Below are 12,438 nucleotides of genomic sequence, written 5' to 3'. Positions count from 1 at the left end.
TCTCCTTCATTGGAGGTTTTTAAACAGGCTGAATGGGTTGCTGTAAGTTTTGGGGGGGGGGGGCTTTATGGCTATGTTCCAGAAGCATTCCCTCCTGATGTTTTGCCTGCATCTATGGCAGGCATCTTCAGAGGTTGTGAGACCTCACAACCTCTGAAGATGCCTGCCATAGATGCAAGTGAAACGTCAGGAGAGAATTCTTCTGGAACATGGCTATATAGCTCGAAAAGCTCATAACAACCCAGTGATTCCAGCCATGAAAGCCTTTGACAACACAGAGGCTGAATTGCTATCTGTTGGGGGTGCTCCGATTGTGTATTTCTACATGGCAGTAGGTTGTACTTGGGTCTTTTCCAACTCTATGAGTCTGCCCAGTGAACCTGCACCATCAGAAGTCAGTAACCTGACTCATTTGTTACTCAGCAAAGTGATTGCAGGTATAATATTTAAATATTAAGTATCAGAAATAAAGAAAGCTTAAACTTGTTCCTCCCATGGTGATACTGAGTGCTGGAGAACTGCAGCACAATATATGTTGAAATCTGAGAGCCATTCAGCAGCTGATTTGGGGGGGGGACGGGACATAGTTATATCATCAATCAATGTGGGGGGTCTGTAGTTGCTATTATTCTCCCAAGCCTTTGCTCTTTTTGCTTTTGTGTGTATCAAAACAGACAGTCACTGAAACAACTGGCCAAGTGAGCCAAATGACATATCTCCCATTCACCTCAGTGGAGCTGCCTGAGCAAGCCCTGAGCTTTGTGGTTCCTTCTTTATGATTCAGGTTTTCATCTGCTCTAGCAGACACTGAAGCTCCTTTCCAAGATTACGTCTTCTTCTTCATGACAGATGTGAGACAACAGCATGCCAAGCCCTGCAGCATAGGAAGAAACAATGGTACACTGTTGAATAAATGGCAGTAAAACCAGTAATGAATGGGTCTCCAATGAGGGCCAAGTAAAAATTGGCCCAAAGCAAATGGCAAATCTAATGCATGTAACAGCTGGCCATACAGTGAAGCAATCATATGAGTAATCCACTACACACTCCAGATTGCTGTTGGATATATGATGAGGTAAAGAATTTATATCGGGGATATGCTAGGTAACTATTGGGATCATATGAACACTTGGCATGAATGCTTGTTGCAGACTTGTTTTGGTCTGAGTGAATTAGCCCTGACACAAAATGGGAAGTTAAAAGATGTATATCTTTACATATTCTGAGCATATTTTAAGACAGCGATTCCCAAACTTTCCATTTCATCACACTAGAGAATGAATCCACTTTAAATCCGGTTTGGTTCCTGCAGAATTCTGGGGTTTGTAGTTTAAGGGGAGCCTTTAACAGCCTCACTTAAACAAATTCTTCAGGAGCCACGAACCAGATTTAAAGTGGATTCATTCTTTAGTTTGATGAGGTCCTCCATTTGCTCCTGAAGATCTTTTGGACTTAATCTGCCAGAATACCTGACATTTGGCCATGCTGACTGAGACTTTTGGGAGTTGAAGTTCAACTCCCAGAAGCATCTGGAAGATATAAGTTTGGGACCCACTGTTTTCAGATGAATCTTTCTTGTAAGAAGCTTTCTCTTTAAGACCAAGACTGGATCTACACTGCCCTAAATCCCAGGACCTGATCTCAGATTATCTTCTTTGGATTATGTGAGTCTACACTACCAGATAATCTGAGATCAGATCTTGGGATTTAGGGCAGTGTAGATCCAGCCTATATTGAATGCAGCTGGAAGATTTGGGTCTAAGTTCATTGTTTATCCCAACCAAATCCAGAGAATACCTGGGGATTTAGAAAATCAGCAGGCATTAAATCTACTTTGATTGGGACAAAGAACAGCATTTAGCTCTTTATCTGTGGCAAAAGAGAGGAAAAGCTCAAGAGTTTATTGCCACTAATAGGAAGCAGACATAGAAAAAAAATACTTAGAAATACTAAAAAATAGGCACAAAATTTACAACACATCAGGAACCTTTGATGATGAGAAACCTGGACTGGTGTGTGAATGGTCACAATTTGACACTTACCTCATCACACTCACCAAATTCAGCATCCTAGGATGCTCCCAGACTGTCTTGTGGATTGAGCCCCACACTGGTGATCATATGGCGTAGTGTGATTTCCAGTGAAAGTCCTGCCCCCAACTGAGGTGGAAGTGTCCTTGGAGGCTTCCCTCACAACATGAGGGGCTTCCCATGTTTTGCTGGCTCCAATAGAGGCAGTACAGATTCTGCCCAGAAGGGCGACACTTCCCACATGTGATAGGGAAAGTGTTGCAAAGGGGGAGCTGCTTGTGGGGTGACAGACTTGCCCTGCTGCCCCCTCTTTCCTCTGCAAAGCCAAGCAAAACCTTTGTGATAAGGTTGTTATTCTGTGCAAAATTCACACAAAATTCACACAAAGGGAACAAGATTTTTTGTACAGAAAATATTTCTACATGGATTTACTTCATTTCAGTGTACCTTTGGATCGGTCCTGAAAATGCAAAGAGCCCTCACTTAACTATGCACGTAGTCATAGCAGTTCCTGTGGGACAAGTCATTAGAATGGACTGTAATGATGCTGCGAAAAAACCGAAGAGAATTCAGGGAACAGAAGTAAATGAATAACTTTGGATTCTAAGGAGAAACGTTTGTGCCTGGTTTAACTCTCTGCTGCATTATTAAGTCCATGACTTAAGTGAGTGAGATAACAGACTTGTCCTCAAGGTATAGCATTCCAGCTTGCGATCCCATTAGAGTAGGCCTGGTCAGTTTGTTATTTATTCCCAAAAGCAACCTCTGGGATAGGGAAAAAGGATTAGCCTGACACAATTTATTTTTAAGGAGACAGATTTTTTTAAAAAGTGTGTCCACTAGATAGCATAATAAACTTTCTTCATCTCCCGTTGAGAGAAAAGGGGGAAAAACTTTTTTCCCCTCCCACCCAAAGAGCCATTAGACTTCCTGGCTCAGAGTAATGGGGCTTCAGAAAAAAGATCAAAGTTTCCCAGATAAGTATTCCTTTAAACCATATTACTGACACTCTGCTTTGTAAACAGTTTTCTCCCCCTTCTTTTTTCTCTTCCTTCCCCCACCATTTTTTGGTTAAAAAGGACATATAAACATGCCAAGTGAGATAGATAGACTGTCACTTTTTCTTTTTCTTGCTTGCTTTGTATGTGAGTTAACTGCTCAGTGAATATCATGCTTGGGCTGTACTGATATAAATGAACCCGGGCCTGTCTTTTGTATAAACAGTCAAATAAAAAATGAAGGGCATATGAAATAATGCCAAGCACGAATTGTGTTTCAGGAACATTGTTTCAAACTTTGATCTTTCTCTCTATCCTCCCCCCCCCCTTACGACTCTCTCTCTTTCTTTTAATGGCCTTTGATGGGGAAAGGCTGTCTTGTCCCTGTGTACTAATAAAATTAAGGTCCATATGCAGAGTCTTCCCTTAAAAACAATCATGGGATGATGAAACCAGAAACAGTGTGGTATGAAGACACCCAGTATATATTTTAGAGTGGATTTTTATGATGGGAGGATGAAGGTTCAAGTTGGCCCTGCAAAAAAACAAAAACAAAAAACGGCAGCAGTTCCTTTGCCAGAGCTTGGAAGCAATTTGTTAAAAAATTAATTTGTCACCTGTAACTTGTTAATATTGTAACAGCAATTTTAAAGCCAATGTTCTAATTGTTATAATAGGAAGGACAACAAAGACCCAAGTACCAATTAACATTTCACATTACTTTAATTTGTTACTTTGAGGAGGGAGATAATTAGGAGGGCCTACCATTTCGGACCGTTGTAATCATTTTAATTGAGCTTTTTCAATGCAAATATAATGCCATACAAACATTTAACTCAGCATTTTATTTTTTTTACAGTTTTGGCCAAAAATGATTAATGGTAACAAATTAGATACTGATGTACCATTAATGTTAACGGTTATGCAGCAGTGCTAACATCCTGAAACTCTGTCCTTTGTCAACTAAAGTGCTTCTTTAGTGCTTCTTTTCTGGGATATTCCATTTCATTCCAGTGAGTTTCTGCCCACTTGGAGTTTAGGTTGAAGGGGAATCGTGCATCCCATTTTCTAGGGAATTGCCTTCTGGTTTCTGAGCCTTCCAAAGTTGTCACCCTTGCTTGTCATGTCCTTTCCCCTACATCAGCCATACATCCCCCCTCTTATTCCCCAAAGCCTGCATTTACATTTAAATTCCAGGCACCTGTAAAAAGAGAACACTCCATTGGACAAGAACTGACTATCTGAAGTTCTCAACAAATCTCATTGTATTAATCTATTCCTTCAATGTACATGTATTAATACCTGAACATTACAGAGATGGAGCTGGGGAGTGGAGCACGTTGCTTGCTTAGGCCCCCCTCATAAAGCAAGAGAACATTGCTTTACACATTGTAAACATGTTATTGTACCCCCATCCACCACAGCAATATCATTACCAAATTCTTACATTACACAACCGTGGTGGGCAGGCCTGTAGCTAGGATTTTGATTCGGGGGGGGGGGCTGAATTTGATTGGGGGGTTCTGAGTGAGAGAGGATCTACGCTAGCAAACCTTTTGTATCATTATCCTAATGCCCCCATGCATATGGGATATATTGAGCATGGACCACTCTGAGAATTTTTTTGGGGGGGGGGTGTGAAGCCCCTCAAGCCCCCCCCCCTCGGCTACATGCCTGGTGGTGGGGATTATCTCTGAAGGGGATGAGTCTGTCTATTGGGATGAGGTGGATCCGCTGCTCTCATAGTGCAGGGACAATAATCTAGCTCTTAACATCAACAAGACCAAGGGGCTTGTAGCGGACTACAGAAAGAACAGACCAGAAATCCAGCCTTTGGTTATAAATAGAGAACAAGTGGAGCAGGTGGCCAGTTTTAAGTTCCTGGGTGTCATTGTTAGGGAGGATCTGACCTGGGGCACGCATATGGCAGTGCTGGTTAAGAAGGCCCAGAAGATACTGTACTATCTGAGACTTCTAAGGAACCAACAACTGAATGAAAAACTGTTGATGACTTTCTACTACTGCGCTATAAAGAGTTTCTAACTTACTGCATTTGCGAATGGTTTGGTAACAGTGTCAGAACGGTGTGAATAATGGGAAATTTAAATTGTGTGTTGAAAGCTAGCAATGTGTATGTATGCAAAGTCATCCAGCAAGGATGGAGTTAAGGCTACTGAGAGAGTGGCTAGTTCCTAGAAAGGACTTCGTAAATGTTTCCTGCTTCTTCTGATGTAAACAGACATTGTGTCATCACTTAGGAATTTACTGGGCGTGTTTTTTACTGATAAAAGTTTCACTCAATCGCCATTATGGAAATGCATGCTGAATGGAATTGACTTATTTTTTGAACTGTTTGCTGAGCTACTGATTGACTGGAGCAGTGAGAGATTGATGGGCTTACTTTGTACAGGGTGAGGCAGCATAACTTCCTTTTTTAAAATGCGCGCCATTCAGTCGGTAGAAGACGTAAAGGAGTGCTAGTGGTCTCGTTCGAGAGGTGGGAGTATAAAGTTTTGTCCTGACACAGTTCAATCACCATCATGCGTTGGAACAGTGAGGAGCGTGCTTTTGCTATTGAGGCCTACTTTTCAAGCGGATTTGGAGTGGCCGGCCCGCTCTCCAGATTTGGCCCCTTGTGATTTTTTTCTATGGTTTTTTTTTTTAAATCCCATGTTTATGTGAACCATCCAAGAACCCTACAAGATTTGAAGACCAACATACAGGAAGAAATTGCCAACATAACGCCTGCTATGCTGGCAAGAGTAATGACAAACGCCAGAAATCGGTTTACTCGGTGTATGGAGAATGAGGGACATCACCTACCTAATTTGATCTTCAAAACTACGTAAAACAAAACTTTAGGTATGCACCTGCATTATATAAAAAAAATTCTGATTCATACAATGGGTTTTGAAAAACGTTTTGAAAAAAGGAAGTTATGCTGCCTCACCCTGTATATAGTGTAAATGACTTTACAACTGCAATAAAGCTGTTCATTGCTTAATTCGGCTGCTGAGCTGTGGAGTGCTTGAAAGGTGTTTGCGTGGGACATGCAGGCCTGCTGAGTCCTCACCGAGAGTGACAGTGATGGTTGGTGACTCGCACCCAAGTCCCAACAAACAGTACAGTGGCAGATAGGAAGCCGCTCACAATTACTGCTCAGAAAATCATTGGTTGTCCTCTACCCTCTTTGGAAGAACTTTATAAGTCCACCAGCCTTAAAAAAGCTCAAAGCATTCTTGGGAACATTTTTAGGCATCCATTTCATCCAACATATTCATAGCATTGTAGACAACAGGCATGTTCGAACCAGGCTGTGTGCAGAAGCTGATTGATATGATGTTGGGGAAAAAATCTATTGATTTGGGTCAGAATCCCATACTATACAGGTCCAATTAAAGTAAATAGAATTCACTTCTGAGTAGACAATGCATGGCTGTTACATTTTTAAAATATGAAGACACATGCTTTATATAGCAATGAGATAAATATTGTAAAGTTGTAACATTCTAAAATTGTTTAATAAAGTACGCCAGTTATTGGGCTCTATCTAAGCAGTTAGCACATGTTTTCTTAGTAATCTGCATGATAAAATACTCCCTCTCTTACAATAAAACATATGTACCTATTTTCATTGACAAATGTTGTAGAACATGGCACAGCTTGCCAAATGAAATTGGACTTTAATATGCAAGTTTTATACACAGATGTTGTTTTACCACAGATAGGAACACAGACAGGTAGATTTGGACAGGCTTTCTTCTAAAACATTCAAAACTTGAAAAAAGAAAAATGTATATTTTAATGCTGAGATAGTCATTAAAAGACACAAGTGCTGGTGGAGGAGTATACCATAGCGGATGTTAAAAATAGTTCGTGCATGAGAATATGCACATGCTGTACAGAATTACAATCTTCTCTGGATGTTTTAATATCCTGGCCGATTTCCCCAAAGTATTTCCAGGGAAAAGCTTTCCTAGAAAACACTAATGTTTCTACTCTAGATTTAAAATCTCTAGGAGGAGAATGTTTATCTACCTTTCCCTTTCTGCATTTTAAGTTTACTTAGAAGCACAACTAATATACTTATTATGTGGTACATCTGATTCAGTAATGCATCTGTTTTGCTGAGTTTCTAAAGAATATCCCTCACTCTCCGAGGAGAGTAGTTGTTGAAAGAGGCAAAACATGAACTAGCTTTTTACCACTGGGACATTTCTTTACCACTTTGTAGTTCTGTGAGGAAAAAAATGAGCTGGATCTCTGTTTTACAGTTCTCAACAAGGAACTTCACTAGTAGATCACTTGGCCAAAAGAAGAATTGCCAAATACATAATTTGTCATCTTTCATAGGATCTGCTGTGAGGATTTGGGATTAGGATACAGATTGTTGCCATCTGCTAAAATAATATGTTAGAAGCGACAACAGTTTCATTTCTCAATAGTTTAATTTGTAAAAGGAATTTACCAAAACTTTCCAATTTCTACATCTTTAGGGTGAAAGAATTCGAGCAGAGTTTTCCAAACTTTTCATGTTGATGACACATTTTTAGACATGCATAATTTCATGACACAGAAGTTCAGTTTTACTAGTGAACTGAGGTTTAAACCTACCCCTTGTAAGACATGTACATAAATTGTAATAATGAAATGTGTGGGGACACAACGTATCTTATGCAAACCTTTCATTTGTATTCTTTAAAAGTATATGATTTATTGCTTATTTCACATAGGCACAGAGTTTTCTCATAATGTTCATGCGACACAACTACTACATAGCAGCTAGCACATAAATGTGTCATGACACAGTTCAGAATTAGAAATTTATGACCTTATCACACATGCCACCAAAGATGTCCCAGATCGCCACATCCCACTGGCGGTTGCGCAAGCCCTGTGAGGACCTGTCACCTCACACCCTGTTCTGTCATAGGTTCCCCCCTTCCTCATCAGTTGGGGGAAGCCCTTTTTTGACAGCTTGACCCATCTTTCCTTATAGAAACACAGGGAGCCTGCCATTGTCTGATGTTGCCATTTTTTTTTGGCAGTGGCAGCACTTCAGCCCCAGAGCCAAACTGGAAGTAGTTATCCGGCATGTGATGGGGCCATCAGGCTCCATGACTGAAGTCCAAAAATAATACCAAGCCACCAAAAATAAGGTACATGTGAAGAGGTCCTTAAAACTAATGATAAAGAAGTTCTAATTACTTTATATGGATATGGTTAATGAGGACCAGGCTAACGGGTAAGTCCTTTTCTTTCACCCATAATCTGAAAACATGGGGCTTCTTGTTTGAGCATGGGCAGACTGGTCCAGCAGTCCTGATGAGCATGTATGAGTGGCTTGATCAGCTTTGTAGGATCAGGTCACAATTCCTCATATTCATACTATGTATTACAAATAATGTTGTGGACAGTTTCAATTTTACTCACGGTGTTCAGCTTTTATATGGTAGTTGGCTGTTGGAATGTACAGACAAGCATGAAAATCCAGAACTTGGTGATGTAGTATTTTGCCGTAACAATATTTCAGTAAGGCTGCTGCAGTGTCTAACACCATCTGTATTGGCGGCACCTGTCTTTAATGGACAGAACAAGGCCTGTGTATTAGTTTTCAACCACTGCTAACAAAAATAATGTGGATCACAAACAAAAAAGCAAGATTTTTGTGTCATTTTTAATTTAAACAAGCATTTTCCTTCTTTGTGATCATTCTTCATCGACACCACTATGGTGAAACTGTAACCCCACTGGAGAATGGAAGGTGAAGATAAGCATGAGGAAATCAGCTGGCAGAAATCAGATTGGGGAGATAAACAACCATTAATCTGGCTGGTGGTGATTAAATCAACCATAGGCAGCAAGTAAGTTTTTAAACTGCCCGTGAAAGTAAGTGTGGTACAGATATACTCAGTTTTTCTCTTTATATCCTATTTGTGATGGGAAACAGCCATGAGAAGCAATGAAAAGGAGAGGGAAGAAAGAGGAAAATATCTGCACTTGTTTCTCCATGACACCTGCACTTTCTTTTACAAAAACTATTCAGCTTTCCTATTCTGTTCAAGCGTATGAACAATATGGTTGAGGTTTGTAACAGATCTGAGCTACCTGGGAAAATTGGTATGTGATCTACCTTGAAGGGTTGGTGTGTGAGCAGCTATTTTGTAGAACCAGGAAGTTAGACAGCCATTTTGTGGCTCTCATCGAGCAGAAGAGCCGGGGGAGGAGTTAATGCAGTTTGACACTACTTTAACTGGCATAGCTCAATGTTACAGAATCATGGGAGTTGGAGTTTGGTGGGGCAGCAATGTGCTTTGACAGTGAACAGTGAAGACCTGCTAAATCTACAATCCCCATGATTCCATAGTACTAAGCCATGACAATTAAAGTAGTGTCAAACTGCATTAATTCTATAGAATACTATACTTCTGCCAACTAGGGAAGGTTTTTCTCCAACAGCCTTTTGGAATAGTTTAATGTCTTATGTTCTGTCTTTTAATTAATTTTATATAGTTCTTATTTTATAGATTGTTTAACTGTATATTTAAAAATAGTGATATTTTAATATGTATTGTTTTAATAATTTGCAAGCCACCTTCAGTCTCAGAACAGAGAAAAGGTTTCCAAGAAGGAAACCACATTCAAATGTTAGTGACCATTGATTCTTGAGCAGTGAAATGACTAAAACAAAAAATTATCTAGGTTTTCTGCTGCTGCAAAAGACAATAGCTGAAAACATCTGAAAATCTAGAGTGGAAAGCAGTATTATCAATATTTTGATTCAGTAATAGTCAGACACACCAGTGTATAAACAGAATTAGAACTTGGATTTATGCTGTATGTCTTTGAGGAAAACTATTGAAAGAGGTCAAATTCCTTGTTTGTACGGCAGTATGGTGAAATGTATGTATGAAATGTACCTAGACCATGTATTTAAGCTGTAACTCCAAGAAGTTTGTACCCAAACCTGTTAAACGTATGTGGGATAGATAAACATTAGTTATAAAGCTACAAATGTATTTTTCTGTAATAGCTTCATAGCTTAAGAGGTTCCTAAATGAAAACGCTGATGTTTATCTGACTAATAAGTGAGATACCTGTTTCCAAACTTTAGACCCAGATGACCAAAATAGCAGCTTATAGAAAAACGTGTTACACACAGATTGATAGGCATAACAGAAAGAACCTTCAATCTTTTATGAAATATACAAGGGATGAAGGAACCTCATCTATTCCTTCATATACTAACCATGATTTCAACATGAATGTGGAACACTGTGCATAATTACTTGTATTTACTTCCCTTATTTGTTCCATTCCAATTTTTAATGTCAGTCTTTGGGTATTTGCCTTAAACAAATACCCAAAGTGAAACTAGGTATTTTTTGGAAACAGAAGTTTTTCAAAGTAGGTGGTATATTTCTCCAAATTGAAAATACGTACAAATGCATATTCTGCGGGAAAATACACACAAACAAAATATCCTGTTCAAGGATTGCCATTCTGAGGTTTGAGCTGGAATGTCCATTAAGATTTCAGTGTTTTGCAACTGGTTTTTGTGTATTATAATTCCTATGGTCAGATTTATGCCTATTCAGTCTATGTTACACACACTGACCTTTTTGCTCAGTGCAGAGTGCTGAAGGGCATACTTGATAGAGGATGTCATATATCACATTAGAGATGCCCAATAAAAGTATCTCTAATATTGTGGTTGATGTGATTTGGTCCTATGGTGAAATTTTCCAAGTGGGTTTGTGAACATATTCATTCATTCAGTTATTCATTCATGTCCCACTTTAATGAGACTCAAGATGGCTAACAATGTATTAGAAACAACAGAATAAAAGTTCTGTGACAAGATCTCTGTAGCAAGGGCAAGTTAGTTGTGAACTTCATTATCATTGGGCTCCTCTGAAAATTAGGCATCAAAGCATGTTTAGAGAACATAATGAATCTGTGCATGTTGGTCTCAGTCCTCATGTCATGGGAGCTTCAACCTTCATTGGTTTTATCTACAGGTCTCATTGTTCTGGATAGAAGGAGCAACCTGTACAACATGAATTGAAGGCCATCAAGAATTCTTTCAGTCAACTTGCCCATCCAGAAGTAAAGGCTTGGTTCATCCAGATAATTCTTCTATTGATGCATTCTAGTTTCATATATAAAACCGTTGCTCTGGCACATTGTTCTATGTTTCAGTATTATTATTGAGAGTATCTCAGAAAATCAGGAGTGATGGAAACTAAAAAAAACATCTGGAGGACAGCATTTTTTGCATTGTCCAATATTAGTGCCATATTATGGTTACTATTTAACATCATAGCCATGAAGCAAAAAAGATGGGTCCCTGTCCTCTAGCGTTTATAACTGAATTTTTGATCCAAAATAAAATTATGTGGCAGGAGGAAAAAAAGAAAAAAGATGATGAACAATGGATGGTAGAATATGTATCATGCACTTAGATTTCACATTGTTTGGGGGTCAACTAAAAAGCAAACAGTCAAGCCAAAGGGTGTCAAAGGCTTTGGTCTGAAATGTAAAAACGAAGAGAGGGGAGAAGACAGTAAAGGATGCTGGCCTTGCATACTGCTGGTATGAGGCTTGGCTTGCCAGCACCTCTTCTGTAGCTAAAACTAGAGTCAAGAAAACCATTTGTAACACATGTAGAAGGTGTGATCTGTATTCCTGACCTGGAATAAATTGTGACAGGCATACACTGTGCCAGGGCTTTGAACTCTGTTCTGCTTCCTTGCTCTCATCTAACAGTGATCATATCTGGCAATAGTGCAGTACTGACAATACTGTGTTTCATCTACTTCACAAAAGGCTATGAGAAAGTCTCTTTTACAAATAGTTGACCTACCTGTCGCAGTTTCTATTTGAACATAATGCCAATAGTAACCATGATTTCAACGTCAGTGTGGAACACTGTGCATAATTACTTTTATTTACTTGCCTGATGAAAGTGTTGCAAAACCTTGAGTTTTAACATCCAAGACCTAAGACATATTTCATGTGTACTTTTGTTTGGCTTTACAAATTGAAAATGTGCACTGTAAATTTAGACTTTTTAAAAGCACCTCAGTTCATCCTCCATCACTGTTGTCGTCATCATCTAATAATAATAAACTGTATTTATATCCTGCCACCATCTCCCCAAGGGGACCCGGGGTGGCTAACATGAGGTCAAGCCCAGAAAGTTTCATTCTCAGAGGGTCACATGCTTTACCCTGGAGTCCCCTTTTCTGTTATTTTGGGTGTATCAAGATTGTTTGGGGGGTATCAAGATTATTCACCTAAGGGTTTTTTTTTTAATTATCAGAACAGAAAGGCAGAATATGGATTTTTCAAGAAGTAAGCAAGGGAAGTATCTTGACCATTGGGAAATACAGCTTATCACTAAATGT

The 12,438-nt window shown here is 39.3% G+C and overlaps 1 long non-coding RNA gene across 1 annotated transcript; it reads left to right on the top strand.

Moving 5' to 3' along the window:
* The first annotated feature begins 8,204 nt into the window (after nucleotides 1-8,204).
* Nucleotides 8,205-11,212, top strand: LOC137096931 (uncharacterized). The gene is made up of 2 exons (XR_010909813.1): nucleotides 8,205-8,892; nucleotides 11,050-11,212. It is a non-coding gene; the product is annotated as an uncharacterized lncRNA (long non-coding RNA).
* The last annotated feature ends 1,226 nt before the right edge of the window (nucleotides 11,213-12,438 follow it).

Source organism: Anolis sagrei, chromosome 4, assembly GCF_037176765.1.
Source record: "Anolis sagrei isolate rAnoSag1 chromosome 4, rAnoSag1.mat, whole genome shotgun sequence".
NCBI classification, from domain to species: domain Eukaryota; kingdom Metazoa; phylum Chordata; class Lepidosauria; order Squamata; family Dactyloidae; genus Anolis; species Anolis sagrei.
Note: the sequence above shows the minus strand (reverse complement) of the source record. Positions and strands in the feature narration are given on the sequence as shown.